At 41.6% G+C, this 22,500-nt stretch overlaps 1 pseudogene; it reads right to left on the bottom strand.

The window, feature by feature from the left end:
• Positions 1-14,808: 14,808 nt before the first annotated feature.
• Positions 14,809-22,500, bottom strand: part of LOC123733258 (sodium-dependent dopamine transporter-like) — a 26,176-nt pseudogene continuing 18,484 nt past the window's right edge.

Below are 22,500 nucleotides of genomic sequence, written 5' to 3'. Positions count from 1 at the left end.
AATGACAGCAGTTAAACCCTATCCTAGAGGTGGTTATTAGATGTAGTAATGACAGCAGTTAAACCCTATCCTAGAGGTGGTTATTAGATGTAGTAATGACAGCAGTTAAACTCTATCCTAGAGGTGGTTATTAGATGTAGTAATGACAGCAGTTAAACCCTATCCTAGAGGGTGGTTATTAGATGTAGTAATGACAGCAGTTAAACCCTATCCTAGAGGTGGTTATTAGATGTAGTAATGACAGCAGTTAAACCCTATCCTAGAGGTGGTTATTAGATGTAGTAATGACAGCAGTTAAACCCTATCCTAGAGGTGGTTATTAGATGTAGTAATGACAGCAGTTAAACCCTATCCTAGAGGTGGTTATTAGATGTAGTAATGACAGCAGTTAAACCCTATCCTAGAGGTGGTTATTAGATGTAGTAATGACAGCAGTTAAACCCTATCCTAGAGGTGGTTATTAGATGTAGTAATGACAGCAGTTAAACCCTATCCTAGAGGTGGTTATTAGATGTAGTAATGACAGCAGTTAAACCCTATCCTAGAGGTGGTTATTAGATGTAGTAATGACAGCAGTTAAACCCTATCCTAGAGGTGGTTATTAGATGTAGTAATGACAGCAGTTAAACCCTATCCTAGAGGTGGTTATTAGATGTAGTAATGACAGCAGTTAAACCCTATCCTAGAGGTGGTTATTAGATGTAGTAATGACAGCAGTTAAACCCTATCCTAGAGGTGGTTATTAGATGTAGTAATGACAGCAGTTAAACCCTATCCTAGAGGTGGTTATTAGATGTAGTAATGACAGCAGTTAAACCCCTATCCTAGAGGTGGTTATTAGATGTAGTAATGACAGCAGTTAAACCCTATCCTAGAGGTGGTTATTAGATGTAGTAATGACAGCAGTTAAACCCTATCCTAGAGGTGGTTATTAGATGTAGTAATGACAGCAGTTAAACCCCTATCCTAGAGGTGGTTATTAGATGTAGTAATGACAGCAGTTAAACCCTATCCTAGAGGTGGTTATTAGATGTAGTAATGACAGCAGTTAAACCCTATCCTAGAGGTGGTTATTAGATGTAGTAATGACAGCAGTTAAACCCTATCCTAGAGGTGGTTATTAGATGTAGTAATGACAGCAGTTAAACCCTATCCTAGAGGTGGTTATTAGATGTAGTAATGACAGCAGTTAAACCCTATCCTAGAGGTGGTTATTAGATGTAGTAATGACAGCAGTTAAACCCTATCCTAGAGGTGGTTATTAGATGTAGTAATGACAGCAGTTAAACCCTATCCTAGAGGTGGTTATTAGATGTAGTAATGACAGCAGTTAAACCCTATCCTAGAGGTGGTTATTAGATGTAGTAATGACAGCAGTTAAACCCTATCCTAGAGGTGGTTATTAGATGTAGTAATGACAGCAGTTAAACCCTATCCTAGAGGTGGTTATTAGATGTAGTAATGACAGCAGTTAAACCCTATCCTAGAGGTGGTTATTAGATGTAGTAATGACAGCAGTTAAACCCTATCCTAGAGGTGGTTATTAGATGTAGTAATGACAGCAGTTAAACCCTATCCTAGAGGTGGTTATTAGATGTAGTAATGACAGCAGTTAAACCCCTATCCTAGAGGTGGTTATTAGATGTAGTAATGACAGCAGTTAAACCCTATCCTAGAGGTGGTTATTAGATGTAGTAATGACAGCAGTTAAACCCTATCCTAGAGGTGGTTATTAGATGTAGTAATGACAGCAGTTAAACCCTATCCTAGAGGTGGTTATTAGATGTAGTAATGACAGCAGTTAAACCCTATCCTAGAGGTGGTTATTAGATGTAGTAATGACAGCAGTTAAACCCTATCCTAGAGGTGGTTATTAGATGTAGTAATGACAGCAGTTAAACCCTATCCTAGAGGTGGTTATTAGATGTAGTAATGACAGCAGTTAAACCCTATCCTAGAGGTGGTTATTAGATGTAGTAATGACAGCAGTTAAACCCTATCCTAGAGGTGGTTATTAGATGTAGTAATGACAGCAGTTAAACCCTATCCTAGAGGTGGTTATTAGATGTAGTAATGACAGCAGTTAAACCCTATCCTAGAGGTGGTTATTAGATGTAGTAATGACAGCAGTTAAACCCTATCCTAGAGGTGGTTATTAGATGTAGTAATGACAGCAGTTAAACCCTATCCTAGAGGTGGTTATTAGATGTAGTAATGACAGCAGTTAAACCCCTATCCTAGAGGTGGTTATTAGATGTAGTAATGACAGCAGTTAAACCCCTATCCTAGAGGTGGTTATTAGATGTAGTAATGACAGCAGTTAAACCCTATCCTAGAGGTGGTTATTAGATGTAGTAATGACAGCAGTTAAACCCTATCCTAGAGGTGGTTATTAGATGTAGTAATGACAGCAGTTAAACCCTATCCTAGAGGTGGTTATTAGATGTAGTAATGACAGCAGTTAAACCCTATCCTAGAGGTGGTTATTAGATGTAGTAATGACAGCAGTTAAACCCTATCCTAGAGGTTGTTATTAGATGTAGACTCAAAGTGCTGCGTAATTGTTCTGCCCTGACAACAGTGGAGGAGAGAGAGAGAGAGAGAAAGAGGGAGAGAAAGAAGGAGAGAGAGAGGAATAGAGAGTAGGGGAGAGAGAGAGAGCAGAAGATGATGACAGATTACGATGACATAAACAGTCACAATCACAGTGTAATTTCCCACGGATCCCCGTCCGTGCATCACTTATGAAAATCCTCCTGCTCCTGCTCCTCTCCAAACACTGTTCTCTCATCCATAATCAGTTGGCTGCATTGTGTAGTCAAATCAATATAACCTGAAAATGACAAATCAATCAGGTTATTATGGTGTCTTCAGCCCCTCCTCCTTCTTCCCTACTTAAAAAAATAAGATGCTTGTTGTCATGCTTTTTAAATGATCAGTAGTATCAATACTTCTTAAATGTTTTCTGGTGTTGATATTGACCCCTCTACCAGCAGCTGGCAGATCATTTTCTGACACATCCACATTGTTTGTATTGTGTTGTGTTGTTTGGTGTTCTTTTGTTGTGGTGTGGTGTGGTGTGTTGTGGTGTGGTGTTCTTTGTTGTGGTGGGGTGTGGTGTTCTTTGTTTTGTTGTGGTGGGGTGTGCTGTGGGTGTGGTGGGGTGTGCTTTTGTTTTGTTGTGGTGTGTTTTGTTGTGGTGTGTTTTGTTGTGTTTTGTTGTGGTGTGTTTTGTTGTGGTGTGCTTATGTTGTGTTGAGTTATGTTGTATTGTGTTGTATTGTATTGTATTGTATTGTATTGTAGTGTAGTGTAGTGTAGTGTAGTGTAGTGTAGTGTAGTGTAGTGTAGTGTAGTGTAGTGTAGTGTAGTGTAGTGTATTGTATTGTATTGTGTTGTATTGTGTTGTATTGTGTTGTATTGTGTTGTGTTGTATTGTATTGTAGTGTAGTGTAGTGTAGTGTAGTGTATTGTATTGTGTTGTAGTGTAGTGTAGTGTAGTGTAGTGTAGTGTAGTGTAGTGTAGTGTATTGTGACTCCTCACATAATGAACTGAGTGAATTCAGGACCGTTCCAGATATCTGGAAAAGGCCAAACCAATTACTTTTACTGAGCTGTTGATGTTTTCCTTCTGGCAAACATGACTTTAATGTCTATCTTGTCTTAAAGAGAAAACCTATTTCAGTTAGTCATTTTGTATTGATCAAACATGACTTTAATGTCTATCTTGTCTTAAAGAGAAAACCTATTTCAGTTAGTCATTTTGTATAGATCAAACATAATTGTCTGTAGCCTGTGTTTGTCTGAAGAGTTGTTGAAGGGATGCAGGACAGTGTATTGACAGTTTGACTGTCAGATATAAGGTCTATGTTCTGTTAATTGGGTTGCTCTCCAGATAAAGATAATGTTCTGTTGATTGGGTTGCGCTCCAGATAAAGGTCTCTGGCCTAAATGTTGACCCCCTTGGCTTCTCTCTCTCTGTCTGTTTAAGTGGGGGGGTTATCAATCAAAAGCAAACACTTGTCTGAAGTGAGTCCTGTCCTTAACATCCTAATATTTTATTATATTATTGGTATATATTATCTATTAAACAAAAAACATATATTTTTCTGAAGTGACTCCTTTCCTTAAAACCTCTTAAGGATCGGCCCCTTTTTTTCAATTTTCGCCTAAAATGACATACCTAAATCTAACTGCCTGTAGCTCAGGCCCTGAAGCAAGGATATGCATTTTCTTTGTACCATTTGAAAAGAAACACTTTGCAGTTTGTGGAAATGTGAAAGGAATGTAGGCGAATATAACACATTAGATCTGGTAAAAGATAATACAAAGAAAAAAAAAACCGTTTTTGTCAGGGATTTCTTCGTCTTCTGACGATATAACGAAATCATGGTCGGAAAAGGTAGACCAATACGCAGCAGGTATGTGATTGTTCATTTTGAACATTTATTCACTTCAAAACGAACACAAAACAACAAACAAGAAAACGAACGATTCACAAACTGCCAGTCTGGTAAGGCACTAGGCTAAACACAGAACAATCACCCACAAAAGCAAACACAAACACACCCTACTATATGGGACTCTCAATCAAACGCAGATAGACAACACCTGCCTTCAACTGAGAGTCCCAACCCCAATTAATCAAACATAGACATACACTCACTAGACTCCACATAGATATACCTAAACATAAACCAAAACCCGGAATTACTAAATCAAACACCCTTTTTACAAAGCACACCACCCTGAACCACATAAAACAAATACCCTCTGCCACGTCCTGACCAAACTACAATACTAATTAACCTTTATACTGGCCAGGACGTGACAGTTTTGTATTATTTTTGTTTGTACCAACATCTTTGAAATGCAAGAGAAAGGCCATAATGTATTATTCCAGCCCAGGTGCAATTTAGATATTGTCCACTAGATGGCAGTAGTGTATGTGAAAAGTTTTAGACTGATCCAAGGAACCATTGCATTTCTGTTCAAAATGTTGTATCAAGACTGCCCAAATGTGCCTAATTTGTTTCTTAGTAACTTTTCATGTACAAAACTGTGCACTCTCCTCAAACAATAGCATTGTATTCTTTCACTGTAATAACTACTGTAAATTGGACAGTACCGTTAGATTAACAAGAATTTAAGCTTCCAGCCAATAACAGATATGTCTATGTCCTGGGAAATGTTCTTGTTACTTCCAACCTCATGCTAATCGCATTAGCCTACGTTAGCTCAACCGTCCCGCAGGGACCCCAAGTTTAACATTGGATTTGATTGGATTGTCCAGAGGCTGGTTGCACTACCCACTGCAGGTGGAGGTGCATTATGGCTCATGGGGGCATCTGACCAAAATACGTTTAGGAAAGGTGAGATGGAGGGCACTATGGAACTCATGTACATATACATCTGTCATGACGTTGGCCTCTTTTGGTACAGGGAGGACAGTTGACCCCCTCCCTTCTGCAAAACCACCCCCTACCATCCCCCCAATCCACCCTGTGTGTAAAGGGTTGTAAAAACACTAAAATTCCAGGAGAGTCTCTGGCCACATGGCCCATAGAGAGACACAGGAAATTCTTCCAACTCATAGAATTGGACAGCCAAGCGACATTTTGTGTTCTGGAGAAGGTATGGAAGATTGGTGAAGAATCCAGCTACGAACTGATCCGCTTTGTACAATTTTGTGATACTCAGAAGAGACAATATAGCCATATTACTATAAAACTGTTTATATAATAGCATCATAATGGTTGTATAGAATGTATTTATAAGGATAAAGCTTTTGTAAGACATTGAGATGCTATGTACTGATGTAATGTGATAGAATTGTATTTCTGTAACCAAATCTAACTCAGTCATAGGCACGCCCCCAGGGACCCATACAGGACCAGGCGTCATTTGACAAGCTGTTCTATGGGCACTATAAAACACCCCCTGATTTACATTTCTTCAGACCAGGCCTACACTCCGTTGGCTAATAGGTTTTACCTTCCAATTCCTCTAATGAAAGTGAACCATACCACGTGGTTAACTTTTAGACTATCGATACTGACAGAATAAGAACAAGTCTTTGATATTAATTATTAGTCTGCAGCTAAGTAAATTATATCATTGAACGCGAAGACCAACGAAACAACCATTCGATGACGACATTAATGAATGTCGCTCTGAAAGATTCATTCTAACCGAGAGAGAGAGAGAGAACGCGGACAAAACTCCCCAACAGAACAGAACTCTCGAACAAGGATCACGACGACACATGAGCGTAAATATATATTGATTGCAATTGTTCCCGAATGAGTGAGCCTTCAATTGTCAATTGTTAATATTAATGAACTCTGTGTAACTGCCACAGCTGACCTTTTATGATCCATTGTTCAACAGGCCGACCTGCCTGTTTAGCCCACAAGGGCACATTCCTATACCAATCCTTTGTGACGATAATTACTGTTTGTATGTTTTTTCTGTTAATTACTTAGTGTAGTAAATAAATGATTTTAAGACAATTGATGTATGGATGATTTTAGTAAAGACTGGGTTCGTGCAGATACAACAATTTACGACGTTTGGAATGAGACTGGACTCGAGGTAAAATACACCATTTAAACTAGAAGATAATCGGCCTATACTATAATAGAATATAATATTATAGTACAGGAAAGTTATATTAGGAAAATTATAGCTTTGTAATCTGAATATTCTCCTTGGTGCCCCGATCTCCTAGTTAATTACAATTAAACGATTAATCAGTTTAATCGCGTGATAATAATTACAGGGAGCTAATTGATAAACATATCTTCAGTTTAATGGTACCCCCAAAGACACGACACATCATATACACAGGTTTTCAATATAAGACCCTCTTCACTCTGTATAATGCACTACTTATGATGAGAGAGAGAGAGAGACAGACAGAGACAGAGAGACAGAGAGAGACAGAGAGAGAGTGAGAGAGAGACAGAGAGAGAGAGAGAGAGAGAGAGAGAGAGAGAGAGAGAGAGAGAGAGAGAGAGAGAGAGAGAGAGAGAGAGAGAGAGAGAGAGAGAGAGAGAGAGAGAGAGAGAGACAGAGAGAGAGAGAATGAGAGAGACAGGGAGAGAGAGAGAGAGAGAGAGAGAGAGAGAGAGAGAGAGAGAGAGAGACAGAGAGATGAGAGAGAGAGAGAGAGAGAGAGAGAGAGAGAGAGAGAGAGAGAGAGAGAGAGAGAGACAGAGAGAGACAGAGAGAGAGAGACAGAGAGAGACAGAGAGAGAGAGAGAGAGAGACAGACAGAGAGACAGAGAGACAGAGAGAGAGAGTGAGAGAGAGAGAGAGAGAGAGAATGAGAGAGAGAGAGAGTGAGAGAGAGAATGAGAGAATATCTAAAAAAAAAAAATAATATTGAAGATTTTAGGTCACCTGGCAACGTTTATTTAGTATTTTTGTGATTTACAGTAGAAAATATAACACCACAAGGCACCACTTCCTCCTCAGCATGAGCACATAAACAGCTTGTCAAATACCATCTCAAGACCATCTTACATTTCATACCATCTCAAGACAATACAAGCCCCTCCAAAAGTTACATTTGATACCATCTCAAGACAATACAAGCCCCTCCAAAAGTTACATTTGATACCATCTCAAGACAATACAAGCCCTCTAAAAAGTTACATTTGATACCATTTCAAGACAATACAAGCCCCTCCAAAAGTTACATTTGATACCATTTCAAGACAATACAAGCCCCTCCAAAAGTTACATTTGATACCATCTCAAGACAATACAAGCCCCTCCAAAAGTTACATTTGATACCATCTCAAGACAATACAAGCCCATCTAAAAGTTACATTTGATACCATCTCAAGACAATAGAAACCCCTCTAAAAGTTACATTTAATACCATCTCAAGTCAATACAAGCCCATCTAAAAGTTACATTTGATACCATCTCAAGACAATACAAGCCCTCTAAAAGTTACATTTAATACCATCTCAAGACAATACAAGCCCTCTAAAAGTTACATTTAATACCATCTCAAGTCAATACAAGCCCATCTAAAAATTACATTTAATACCATCGTAGGACAATAGAAGCCCCTCTAAAAGTTAAATTGAATTACACAAATACAGTATACAGAATATGCGTAATAGATTACAGTACATATGTCGTTTAAAATAAAAAAATCTGCTTTTAAACAGTCTTGAATATTTTAACACTTTCCTGTTAACAATTAAACCTTATGTGCTTTGTAGAGAAATTCAGATAATTGTCTGTTAGCCGTTTTCTGTTTCAAAATAGCCTGTTAAGTGACATGTGATGGAGGGCTATGGCCATGTTACCCAACACATTTTGATGTTTGGTATTTTATTATGGATCCCCATTAGTTACTGCTAAAGCAGCAGCTCCTCTTCCTGGGGTCCACACAGAACATGAAACATGACATAATACAGGACATTAATAGACAAGAACAGCTCAAGGACAAAACTACATACATTTTTTAAAAAGGCACACGTAGCCTACAAATCAATACATACACACAAATGATCTAGGTCAAATAGAGGTGCCAATAAATAAGACATCTTCATTAACTCTGTATTATCTCTGTAACAGGGGAACCATAGATCAGTAACTCTGTATTATCTCTGTAACAGGGGGAACCATAGATCAGGTAGGTAGCCTGGTGGTTAGGCGCGTTTGGGCCTGCAATTAAAAGATCGAATCCCCGAGACGACAAGGTGAAAATATTTTGTTCTGCCCACTCTCAGGGGAATGAGATATCCAACAACAACAAAAACAACGAATTTCAATTTCACACCTCGTACAAGTTACCAATGTGTACATCCAGAGAAACAGGACTATATAAGCCCCCCTCATTAGATATATCTCTGTGTCCACGTCAGTTGTCTTTGGTTTACTTGGATTCTGGTGCACTACAGTATTGCACTAAACTATAATGTTGGATGCACCCTATTCGCTATTCAGGGAACTATTTTTGACTAGGGCTCTGGTCAAAAGCAGTGTACTATATAGGGACTAAAGTGCTATTTAAGACAGCTAATGTCTTGGGTTGAGGTCAGTCCATTTAATACAGCTCATTATTTATGGGGGCCAAACATGTATCTTTTCTAACTGTCCATGGTATTCATAATGAACTGTATTGGTCATATTTATTGGATAAATGGAACACATGGCTTGAGACAACTAGCATGCTATCTTAGCGGCTGTCTGGAAAGTCGTATATATTGCGATCGCTTAAAAAAAATAGATTTTAGCGTTTTGAACTATCTTTTCAAAGACAGTCCTTCTGGAATTTATTTAAGTTAAGTCAAGCTTCTATTTAATATATATGTTTTTTAATTTAACTAGGCAAGTCAGTTAAGAGCAAACTTATTTACAATGACAGCCTACACCGGCCAAACCCGGACGACGCTGGGCCAATTGTGCACCACCCTATGGGACTCCCAATCACGGCTGGTTGTGATACAGCCTGGAATTGAACCAGGGTGTCTGTAGTGACACCTCTAGCACTGAGATGCAGTGCCTTAGACCACCGCACCACTTGGTAGCCCATGATAGATCTGAAGAGTTTTGTTACTAAACGCAGGTCATTTTGTGTTGCTTAAGTTGCCATAATAATACAATATACACCCTGAAATTATTGACACCCTTGATAAAGCTGAGCAAAAGATTACTGTATAAAATAAATTATTAAAATACTGAGCTATATTGAATGTTCTAAGAAATTGGGAAATTACATTATTTATACTAATACAATTGCTCAGAGAATGTTTTCTCAAAAGTATCGGTCAAATTTATTGACACCCCTTGTTTTCAATACTTTTCAATGTCTAACCGTGCAAATATTCCGCCACTGAATGTTTTCTGAGATTCTAGAACACCCTGTGAGGATAAATGTACTGAGACTTATTCTACTATGTTTTCTGAGATTCTAGAACACCCTGTGAGGATAAATGTACTGAGACCGATTCTAGAATGTTTTCTGAGATTCTAGAACACATTAGGAGGGATCTTAGAACAGTCCTCCATACAGAATATCTTTCAGATCCTTGATGTCCTCTGTCTGTGCTTATGGGACTGGCTCTCTTCAATTCACACCACAGGTTTTCAATAGGGTTCAAGTCTAGAGACTGAGAGGGACATTGCAAAAAATGTTGATTTTGTGGCTAATGAATCATTTCTTTGTGGATTTTGATGTGCGCTTGGGGTTATCGTCTTGCTGGAAGATCTACTTGTGGCCAAGTTTCAGCCTCCTGGCAGAGACAACCAGGGTTTTTGGCTAAAAGGTCTTGGTACTGGGTAAAGTTCTTGGACCAGCTCTTGGACCAGTGGAAGCAATTTAGTCCCATAACACCAAAGCTCCAGCACAGTATTTTACAGTAGGTATGGGGTTCTTTTCTGCTTATGCGTGTGATTGGCCAAAGATATGTATTATTTATTTATTCATAGCATCTGACCACAGCACCGGTCCCAGTCCAAGTGCCAGTGCCATGTATCAAATTATAGGTGTATACATTTGTTGGTTGACATGAAAATAGAGCTCTTTACCTACTGTAAAATATGGTGGTGGATCTGTGATATTATGGGGCTATTTAGCTTCCACTGGTCCTGGGATCCTTGTTAAGGTTAACGGCATCATGAACTTTACCCAGTACCAAGACATGTGTGTCAATTATTTTGACCCCTACCTTTGAGGAAAAAGTATTACCTGTTAAACAAAATCTCTTTCTCTGAGCAATTGTTTTAGTATAAAATAATATAATAAATATAATTAGCATACAATGTAGCTCAGTATTTAAATCATTTATTTAATATTTATTTTTTCTCATCTTTATCAAGGGTGTCAATCATTTTGGACCCACGGTACATTTGGAAACATTTTCACAGGAGAAGTAACAGACAACACATTTTTCAAGTGTCAAAGGAAACTGTTGGCAAAATATAAAAATCTAGCTTACTATATAACGGTTATGTGTTGTAACAAACTTCATTTAAAACATGTACACTTTCAGATACAGTTAAATGCAGGAATGTAATTTTGTTATTGGCTATGACATATGGTTTCTGTAATAAATACTATTTCTCTTAGTTACCTCTACAACAGATAATCATATGATATTTCATCAGGATTTTACACTAACCAAACGCTCAGATTTTTCTCAGCTCACAAAATAAACATCAATATATTGGTGTATTATCCATAATCATAACAGTCATAGTTTAAGGTTGATATTTAGTGATGTTTTGACCGAACGTCACCAACATCCTGATCTAGATCACAGCACACAACCACACGTCCATTGAGGAAATTAAAGACCACTACGATTTGACAGCTTGGTTGGCATTTCAAACACTCCTCTCTCCTCTTGTTACGGTATATACTCTCCTCACATGTCTGCTGTGCCTCCTTCTATCCATCCATCCATCCATCCATCCCTCTCTCCATCCATCCCTCCATCTCTCTATCCATCATCCCTCCCTCTATCCCTCCATCTCTCTATCCATCCATCCATCCCTCTCTCCATCCATCCATCCCTCCCTCTATCCCTCCATCTCTCTATCCATCCATCCCTCCCTCTATCCCTCTCTCTCTCTATCCATCCATCTATCCAGCTCTCTCTCCATCCATCCCTCCCTCTATCCCTCCCTCTCTCCATCCATCCTTCCCTCTATCCCTCCCTCTCTCTCTCCATCCATCCCTCCTCTATCCCTCCCTCTATCTCTCCATCCATCCCTCCCTCTATCCCTCCCTCTCTCTCTCTATCCATCCATCCCTCCCTCTCTCTATCCATCCATCCCTCCCTCTATCCCTCCATCCTCCATGTGAATGGACATCTCTGTATTCTTCCTGGGCTCAGATCACCATCCAGTGTTGGAGCTGTGGAAACCAATGGGAAAGGACAATAAATACACAAAGGTAAGGTAAGGTAAGGTAAGGTAAGGTAAGGTAAGGTAAGGTAAGGTAAGGTAAGGTAAGGTAAGGTAAGGTAAGTAGGGGAGGTTAAGTAACGTCAAGTAAATAGTGAAGAGCAGCTTACCGTAAACCTCCTAACTTCTCCGTTATCCACCAAGTGGTGTTCATGCTCAGGCGTTATGGCGTAGGCCAGTCTCTACAGGAAGACAGCACGGGAATCAGTTACCAAAGAAACTAACTTGTCTTCCTTATACAAGTCATTGTGCATTACCAAGCTGGATATTCATATTTACTGGTGATGTTATAGCTCATCAGCCATATTGCTCACATACCCGAATATATATGTGTCAGTGTCAGTGTTGACATTTGTTTGTGGATAAAAGTGGGCATCACTTTGGTTAAAGGTGTCTGCTAAATCACCAGAGTAGCTGTGATGACGTTGGCCTGTTGGTCAGGTTTATGACGCCCATAAATACCTTCCCCCCTTTCCGCTCTCTCTACTCTACAGAGAGACTCTTGGAAAGCCCTTTGTTAACATAGAGAGAGAGTCTGGTAACATCAAAAAGGTGGGGGGAGAGGAACCATATTTCGGTAATCCAACCAGTTGAAAATATGTGTTGGTACTTAAAGAATATGATACCAGATCAGTTGTCATCCATTCTACCAGACATTCTTCAGAGGACAGGAAGATCTCTGTTGGGCAACACGGCCTTCCATCTACGACCAACCTATTGAAGCACAGCTCAGAGTAAATATTCCTTTTCCAAATGGGCGGTTATTTAGAATGCATAAGATTCTGTATTTACGATAGCATAGCTTTACAAGGTCCGATCAGAGACCAAATTCCTTTGTTCCTCAGTCTTCCCGCGCTTTCATTCAAAACCCAACCCCCTTTCTTTGTGGAACCAGCCATCATATCTGTTCCATCCGCTAGGAACAATTCCTTTATGACATCATTAGTAATCAATGTATGACCCATCCTGTGTATGTGTAATTCTGTGTGATTGTTTAGGTATTTAGTAAATAAGTAATTAAACCAAATTTTGTATTACTAATTCAACTTGTTAGCTAGGGTTCACGAAGATAACCAAGAATTCTACGACTTAGGTCCACAGACGATGCAATCGCCATCACATTGCACACTGCCCTATCCCATCTGGACAAGAGGAATACCTATGTAAGAATGCTGTTCATCGACTACAGCTCAGTATTTAACACCATAGTTCCTCCAAGCTCATCATCAAGCTTGAGACCCTGGGTCTCGACCCCGCCCTGTGCAACTGGGTCCTGGACTTTCTGACGGGCAGCCACCAGGTGGTGAAGGTAGGAAACAACATCTCCACTCCACTGATCCTCAACACTGGGGCCCCACAAGGGTGCGTTCTCAGCCCCCTCCTGTACTCCCTGTTCACCCACGACTGCATGGCCATGCACGTCTCCAACTCAATCATCAAGTTTGCAGACATCACTACAGTGGTAGACTTGATTACCACCAACGACGAGACGACCTACAGGGAGGAGGTGAGGGCCCTCGGAGTGTAGTGTCAGGAAAATAACCTCACACTCAATGTCAACAAAACAAAAGAGCTGATTGTGGACTTCAGGAAACAGCAGAGGGAGCATCCCCCTATCCACATCGACGGGACAGTAGTAGAGAAGGTGTACACATCACGGACAAACTGAAATGGTCCACCCACACAGACAGCGTGGTGAAGAAGGCGCAACAGCGCTTCTTCAACCTCAGGAGGCTGAAAAAAAGTGCCTTGTCACCGAAAACCCTCACTAACTTTTACAGATGCACAATCGAGAGCATCCTGTCGGGCTGTATCACCACCTGATACGGCAACTGCACCGCCCACAACCGCAGGGCTCTCCAGAGGGTGGTGAGGTCTGCACAACACATCACCGGGGGCAAACTACCTGCCCTCCAGGCCACCTTCAACACCCGATGTAACAGGAAGGCAAAAAAGATCATCAAGGACATCAACCACCCGATCCGCTGCCTGTTCACCCCGCTTCCATCCAGAAGGTGAGGTCAGTACAGGTGCATCAAAGCTGGGACCAAGAGACTGAAAAACAGCTTCTATCTCAAGGCCATCAGATTGTTAAACAGCCATCACTAGCACAGAGAGGTGGCTGCCTACCTACAGACTTGATATCATTGGCGACTTTAATAAATGGAACACTAGTCACTTTAGTAATGCTACTTTAAGAATGTTTACATATCTCGCATTACTCATCTCATATGTATCTACTGTATACTGTATCCTTCACTATCTATTCTTTACTATCTATTGCATCTTAGCCACTCTGTCACTGCTCATCCATATATTTTATACTTATATATTCTCATCCCATTCCTTTACTAGATCGTGTGTATTAGGTTTTGATGTGGAATTGTTAGATATTACCTGTTAGATACTGCTGCACTGTCGGACTAGAAGCACAAGCATTTCACTACACTCACAATAACATCTGCTAACCATGTGTATGTGACCAATACAATTTGATTTGATATAAATCAGACTTATATAAACCAGACTTATATAAACCAGACTTATATAAACCAGACTTACATCACATAACTTTCCAGGTAAGGTTCACATCTTGTAGATTGCTCTGTTATGGCTCTATTAAAAATCAGACTTATATAAACCAGACTTATATAAACCAGACTTACATCACAGAACTTCCCAGGTAAGGTGCACATCTGGCAGATGGCTCTGTTATGGCTCTGTTAAACATCAGACTTATATAAACCAGACTTATATAAACCAGACTTATATGAAGCAGACTTACATCACAGAACTTCCCAGGTAAGGTGCACATCTTGTAGATGGCATAGAGAGGCACCATGGTCATGGAGGATATAGCCAAACACCAGCCAATCATGTTGGCCCATATGGGAAACGTGTCGTCCCGTAGTTAGGAGGGTTAAAGGTCGCGAAGCTCACCACCACCATGAACTGGAGAAACAGAGGGTTTGGGGTTAGGACACTTCCTGTTTCAAGTCATAAGGACATTTATGGACTAGCCTCTACTGAAGCTAGCAAACTGTAGTTAGTGCCTAGACCTTGGTGTGCATGAGTGAGAGCTGCATGGACTATTCAACTGGTTCCATTGCACCAGGTAAACTAAAGGTATTTGACATGTTTGACCCAGGTGTTTCTCTCTTTATGAACTCACCAGGAGGAAGCATGGGCTGACAAACTTCCAGCACAGTCTCCAGTACAGGCCTGGTCTCTGTCCGATCATCTCCTCAATGTCATCACTGAAGCGATCCACTCCTGAAGGGAATAGTTCAAACCATAGCAGTTAAAAACGTGTGACGGTTCGTCATTAAAACCAGGGTTGGGGTCAATTCAAATTTCAATTCAATTTGAAAGCTGTCAATTCAGGAAGTATATAGTTTAAAAAAAGACCATCTATTTTCAATGACTTCTCAATAGACTTAAAAGTAAAAGCTATTTATTTCAAACGTATTTTTTTCCATTTTTGAAGTTTAAAATCAAATCACTTCCTGAATTGACTACCTTTTCATTCGAATTGAACCTTTACCCTGATCAAAACCCTTGAGTAGTCATTCACAGAGCAAAGAGAGGGAAAGGGGAAGTTTATACCACAGCAGACAGGAAGCCTTGAGGATGAACAATAGTTGTCAACAATGTTGCGTTACTTTGTGTTCTCTCGTTTTGAGGAAACGACAGTACATTTGAAATACAAGGATATTAACATTCTGGGTAGCGTGTTTAATACCACCAGCATCAAGTCCCTTTCCTCGTCTAGGTTACTCCTCACTCAACCTTCTCTCTTTGTTCCTTGCCTGGGAGGCACTTCTCAAAGCCCAGGCACAATCCCAATGTGACTGCAGCCTATGGAGAGCAGGCAGCTGTTCCTGTGGAGGGGCACAGGGGGCCACAGCCACCTGTCAGTAGAGATGGAGCCAGGGAAAAGGCCCGGAGAAGCCTGGGGCTAAAGTAGTCCGCCCTCTCAGGCTGAGGCCACCATGGCAGGGCAGCAAGCTGACCACACTGATCCCAGAGCCACAAGGCTGGTTAGACATACACAAACACACGCACGAATGCACACATGTACGCACACACACACACACACACACACACACACACACACACACACACACACACACACACACACACACACACACACACACACACACACACACACACACACACACACACACACACACACATCCCTTCCCCGCCCCACACACACAACATATAACGCAACATTTGTTGTGACAAAACCATCAGTGAAGTTGAAAATGTGATGGAAATTTGTTTGTTCAGTACATGGGAATCGAACAGCAAAAGCCTTTTATCTGCAACAAGTCAGAAATCAAATCAAATCACATGTTATTGGTCTCATACACATGGTTAGCAGGTGTTAATGCGAGTGTAGCTAAATGCTTTTGCTTCTAATTCCGACCGTGCAGTAATATCTAACAAGTCATCTAACAATTTCACAACAACTACCTTATACACACAAGTGTAACGGAATGATTAAGAATATGTACATATAAATATATGGATGAGCGATGGCCGAACAGCATAGGCAAGATGCAGTAGATGGTAAAGAGTACAGTTTATACATGTAAGATGAGTAATGTAGGGTATGTAAACATTATATAAAGTGGCATTGTTTAAAGTGGCTAGTGATACATTTATTACATCCAATTTTTTATTATTAAAGTGGCTAGTGATACATTAATTACACCCAATTTTTAATGATTAAAGTGGCTAGAGATTAGTCAGTATGTTGGCAGCTGTCACTCTATCTTCGAACTCCCGATCATAAATAAACCAAGGAGCAGCGTGCATGGAATTCCACATCTTTTAATGAAAATGAAACTCACCAAAACAACAAACAGGAGAAAAACCGAGAACGTGACGTTCTGGGGCTGCTCAAAGGCAGCTACACAAAAACAAGATCCCACAACTAAAGGTGGAAAAAGGGCTGCCTAAGTATGGTTCCTAATCAGAGACAATGATAAACACATAGAAATACAAAATCTAGAATGCCCACCCAAATCACACCCTGACCTAACCAAAATAGAGAAAATAAACGGCAATCTAAGGTCAGGGGCGTGACAGCAGCAGCCACCAATGCACTTGCTAATAAACTCGCTCACCAGCGTATACATCAATGTTATTGTCCGATGCTATCCGGAACATATCCCAGTCCACGTGATCGAAGCAATCTTGAAGCGTGGAATCAGATTGGTCAGATCAGCGTTGAACAGACCTGAGCGCAGGCGTTTCCTGTTTTACTTTCTGTCTATAGGCTGGGAGCAACAAAATGGAGCCGTGGTCAGATTTTCCGAAAGGAGGGCGGGACAGGGCTTTGTATGCATCGCGGAAATTAGAGAGGTAATGATCCAGGGTGTTGCCAGCCGGGTAGCGCATTCAATATGCTGATACAATTTAGGGAGCCGAGGAAACAATTTAGGGAGTCGAGGTGTCTGTTTGAGGGAGATATACATGGCTGTGCTTATAATCGAAGAGAATTCTCTTGGTAGATAATGCGGTCGGCATTTGATTGTGAGGAATTCTAAGTCAGGTGAACAGAAGGACTTGAGTTCCTGTATGTTGTTATGATCACACCACGTCTCGTTAATCATAAGGCATACACCCCCGCCCTTCTTCTTACCAGAGAGATGTTTGTTTCTGTTGGTGCGATGCGTGAAGAAACCGGTTGGCTGTACTGACTCTGATAACGTATCCCGAGTGAGCCATGTTTCCGTGAAACAGAGAATGTTACAATCTCTGATGTCTCTCTAGAAGGCAACCCTTGCTCGAATTTCATCTACCTTGTTGTCAAGAGACTGGACATTGGCGAGTAGTATACTCGGGAGCGGTGGGCGATGTGTCCGTCTACGGAGCCTGACCAGAAGACCGCTCCATCTTCCCCTTCTGCGGCGCCGTTGTTTTGGGTCGCCTTCTGGGATCCGATCCATTGTCCTGGGTGGTGGACCAAACAGAGGATCCGCTTCGGGAAAGTCGTATTCCTGGTCGTAATGTTGGTGAGTTGACGTTGCTCTTATATCCAATAGTTCCTCCCGGCTGTATGTAATAAAACCTAAGATTTCCTGGGGTAACAGTGTAAGAAATAATACGTAAAAAAACGAAATACTGCATAGTTTCCTAAGAACGCGAGCGAGGCGGCCATCTCTGTCGGGCGCCAAACAAGTCAATTTGATGTAAACACATCTCTGGTGGGAAAATTAGCATATTGTTTTATGCGTATTATGCCGATTTTAGAATATTCGCATGAAAATCTGGCGTCAATTGGATGGAATTATCTTATAAGTGACTTTGTTGGGCTCCACAATCAATTTGAGATACTTTCAGATGATTTGAAAATGATGCTCGGGAAACGCTATTATCGGTATCCATGACTTGAATGGGATTTGTGACACAAATGCTAAAATGTTAGCATTTGGAAACAGTGTCAGGGAAATAAAACCAAAGTATGGATTGCTGTCATACCTTGTCCATAGACAATCTCTTTTATAGAGATTAGGAAACTAATGTGTAATTTTCTGACATCCAAGTATCATCAGAACCACAATAGACCAACAAAAAGTCAATCTTTACACCACAGACTGGGATGTTGACCTCAGATATTCAATATCAATACACTATTATTTGGCTCTAATATGTCTCTGTCCACTCCAAACACCTAAACACTAAATAGTAATATGGACCATACACTCTGAGTGGCAGATACACACCAGAGACAGGCTTTTTACGTCCCGGTCCTCTGACAGCTAATGAGATGGTGTTGCATGGCGGCACAGCAGAGGAATATCCAGACTGATATCCCATCAGACCCTATCACTGGCCTAATAGGGCATCAGCTTGGCTGGCCATGAAGAGCTAAGAGTCTCCCCTCCTCACCTCTTCCTCCCTCCCTCCTCCTCCCTCCTCACTCCCCCCACTCCCTACTCACCCATCCTCACTCCTCTTCTTCTGTAAAACAAGACAGGAGTCCCCTTCCCCCATCCCATCCCATCTCCTCCTTAACCCTCTTCTTCTGTAGAATTAGATAGTAGTCCTCCCATCCCATCTCCTCCTTAACCCTCTTCTTCTGTAGAATTAGATAGTAGTCCTCCCATCCCATCTCCTCCTTAACCCTCTTCTTCTGTAGAATTAGATAGTAGTCCTCCCATCCCATCTCCTCCTTAACCCTCTTCTTCTGTAGAATTAGATAGTAGTCCTCCATCCCATCTCCTCCTTAACCCTCTTCTTCTGTAGAATTAGATAGTAGTCCTCCCATCCCATCTCCTCCTTAACCCTCTTCTTCTGTAGAATTAGATAGTAGTCCTCCCATCCCATCTCCTCCTTAACCCTCTTCTTCTGTAGAATTAGATAGTAGTCCTCCATCCCATCTCCTCCTTAACCCTCTTCTTCTGTAGAATCAGGAAGGAGTCCCTTCTCCTCCCGCTACGCATCCTCCTACTCCCTACACCTCCCCGTATAACTAGGCAGGAGCACCCCTTCCTGTCACTTTCCTCGTTCCGCTCCTTCCCCCTCCTCCTGCTCCTCCCCTCTTCCTCTCCTCTCCTCTCCTCTCCTCTCCTCTTCCTCTCCCATCCTCCCCCCACCTCCTCTCCCCTCCTCCCCCCTCCTCACCGTAGAACCAGGCGATGCCGATGGCCTCAATAAGCACTCCAAAGAGAATGGATGTCCCAGCAGCAAAATGGTCCAGCAGAGTGAACACGTAGATACCACCCTGGAGAGGAGAGAGAAGAGAAGAGAGGAGAGGAGAGGAGAGGAGAGGAGAGGAGAGGAGAGGAGAGGAGAGGAGAGGAGAGGAGAGGAGAGGAGAGGAGAGGAGAGGAGAGGAGAGGAGAGGAGAGGAGAGGAGAGGAGAGGAGAGGAGAGGAGAGGGAGGAGAGGTTCCATTTGATGTCTCATATTAGCCATGTGTCATTCATGCAAATTCCTTAGATGCTTGAGAAATAACTTTACACACACCTTTTTCGTCCACTTACATTAGTGACACAGAACAGTGAGATGAGGAAGGTGGACACAACGATGAAGAGGGTGAAGAGTTCCCGGTGTTTGTGGAGAAACTTGAACTCATCCATCAATCCTGTGATCACTGACTCCATCCCTCCCATCTAAAGACCAGAAACAGAACACAGAACACAGAGCACAGAGCACAGAACATAGAACATAGAACACAGAATCAGAGACCATAGAACATAGAACACCGTAATTTAGCTGAACTTGGTCCTTGCACTTCACCTATAGCAGGACTAGCCAGTCCTGATTCTGCTGGGTCGGACTAAAAGCCTGCACACCTGTTATCTCCCCAGGAGTAGGGTTTGTCACTGCTATCCTGTAGCATGTTGGCACCTCAGAAACTGGAGGTTCATCAGTTCATAGTTTGTTCTATAATGGTGAGCGGTGTACTCACAGCACTGTCGATGCCCAGAGTCAACAACATGATGAAGAAGATAACTGCCCACACTGATGATCCTGGTAATGTTGCAATGGCCTCTGGGTAGATGATGAACACCAGACCAGGACCTGTATGGGACACAACAACACAGATGAATGATTTAGTTATCTAGTGTTAATCAAACAGCTAGATCACATTGACATGACTTTTGTTTAATCATTTGTTTAATCAACAGCGGTGACAATGTCGACCACATGATTGATTTGTGCTGATAAACACATATAGATTTCCAATCAGCCCTGACACCAAGCCCAGAGCAGCTAAACATTTTGATGTAGATAAACAACATTTAATATTGCATGTCAGAAAGACAAGTGGACATGACATCAATTTAGAGATCCCACACACAAATAATGACTGGCTGAAAAATCTATTGGAAATGTCAATACATCTAACTATTTTTTTTATAAAGAACAAAACAATAATTTCAGGTCTCCATCATTATCTGAGAAAAGTGTCCAGAGCATTAAGACTACTGACCGTCTGTGGTCACCTTGTCCAGAGCATTAAGACTACTGACAGTCTGTGGTCACCTTGTCCAGAGCATTAAGACTACTGACCGTCTGTGGTCACCTTGTCCAGAGCATTAAGACTACTGACCGTCTGTGGTCACCTTGTCCAGAGCATTAAGACTACTGACTGTCTGTGGCCACCTTGTCCAGAGCATTAAGACTACTGACCGTCGGTGGCCACCTTGTCCAGAGCATTAAGACTACTGACCGTCTGTGGTCACCTTGTCCAGAGCATTAAGACTACTGACCGTCGGTGGCCACCTTGTCCAGAGCATTAAGACTACTGACTGTCTGTGGCCACCTTGTCCAGAGCATTAAGACTACTGACCGTCGGTGGCCACCTTGTCCAGAGCATTAAGACTACTGACCGTCTGTGGTCACCTTGTCCAGAGCATTAAGACTACTGACCGTCTGTGGTCACCTTGTCCAGAGCATTAAGACTACTGACCGTCTGTGGTCACCTTGTCCAGAGCATTAAGACTACTGACCGTCGGTAGCCACCTTGTCCAGTGGCACGCTGTGTTTATGGGACATGTAACCCAGGAAGGAGAAGATGACGAAGCCAGAGAAGAAGCTGGTGAGGGAGTTGATGGAACTGGTGATTATGGCATCTCTGGAAGAGAGAGTGTAGATAACAAGAACATATTCACATACCTGGTAGATCCAGAACAGACTGGTGTTAAAGACATGGCCAGTAGGTAATACTGTCCTCTATAGAACAGACTGGTGTTAAAGACATGGCCAGTAGGTATTACTGTCCTCTATAGAACAGACTGGTGTTAAAGACATGGCCAGTAGGTATTACTGTCCTCTATAGAACAGACTGGTGTTAAAGACATGGCCAGTAGGTAATACTGTCCTCTATAGAACAGACTGGTGTTAAAGACATGGCCAGTAGGTATTACTGTCCTCTATAGAACAGACTGGTGTTAAAGACATGGCCAGTAGGTAATACTGTCCTCTATAGAACAGACTGGTGTTAAAGACATGGCCAGTAGGTAATACTGTCCTCTATAGAACAGACTGGTGTTAAAGACATGGCCAGTAGGTATTACTGTCCTCTATAGAACAGACTGGTGTTAAAGACATGGCCAGTAGGTAATACTGTCCTCTATAGAACAGACTGGTGTTAAAGACATGGCCAGTAGGTAATACTGTCCTCTATAGAACAGACTGGTGTTAAAGACATGGCCAGTAGGTAATGCTGTCCTCTATAGAACAGACTGGTGTTAAAGACATGGCCAGTAGGTAATACTGTCCTCTATAGAACAGACTGGTGTTAAAGACATGGCCAGTAGGTAATACTGTCCTCTATAGAACAGACTGGTGTTAAAGACATGGCCAGTAGGTATTACTGTCCTCTATAGAACAGACTGGTGTTAAAGACATGGCCAGTAGGTAATACTGTCCTCTATAGAACAGACTGGTGTTAAAGACATGGCCAGTAGGTAATACTGTCCTCTATAGAACAGACTGGTGTTAAAGACATGGCCAGTAGGTAATACTGTCCTCTATAGAACAGACTGGTGTTAAAGACATGGCCAGTAGGTAATACTGTCCTCTATAGAACAGACTGGTGTT

Source organism: Salmo salar, chromosome ssa02, assembly GCF_905237065.1.
Source record: "Salmo salar chromosome ssa02, Ssal_v3.1, whole genome shotgun sequence".
NCBI classification, from domain to species: Eukaryota; Metazoa; Chordata; class Actinopteri; order Salmoniformes; family Salmonidae; genus Salmo; species Salmo salar.
This window is presented reverse-complemented; position numbering and strand designations above follow the sequence as displayed.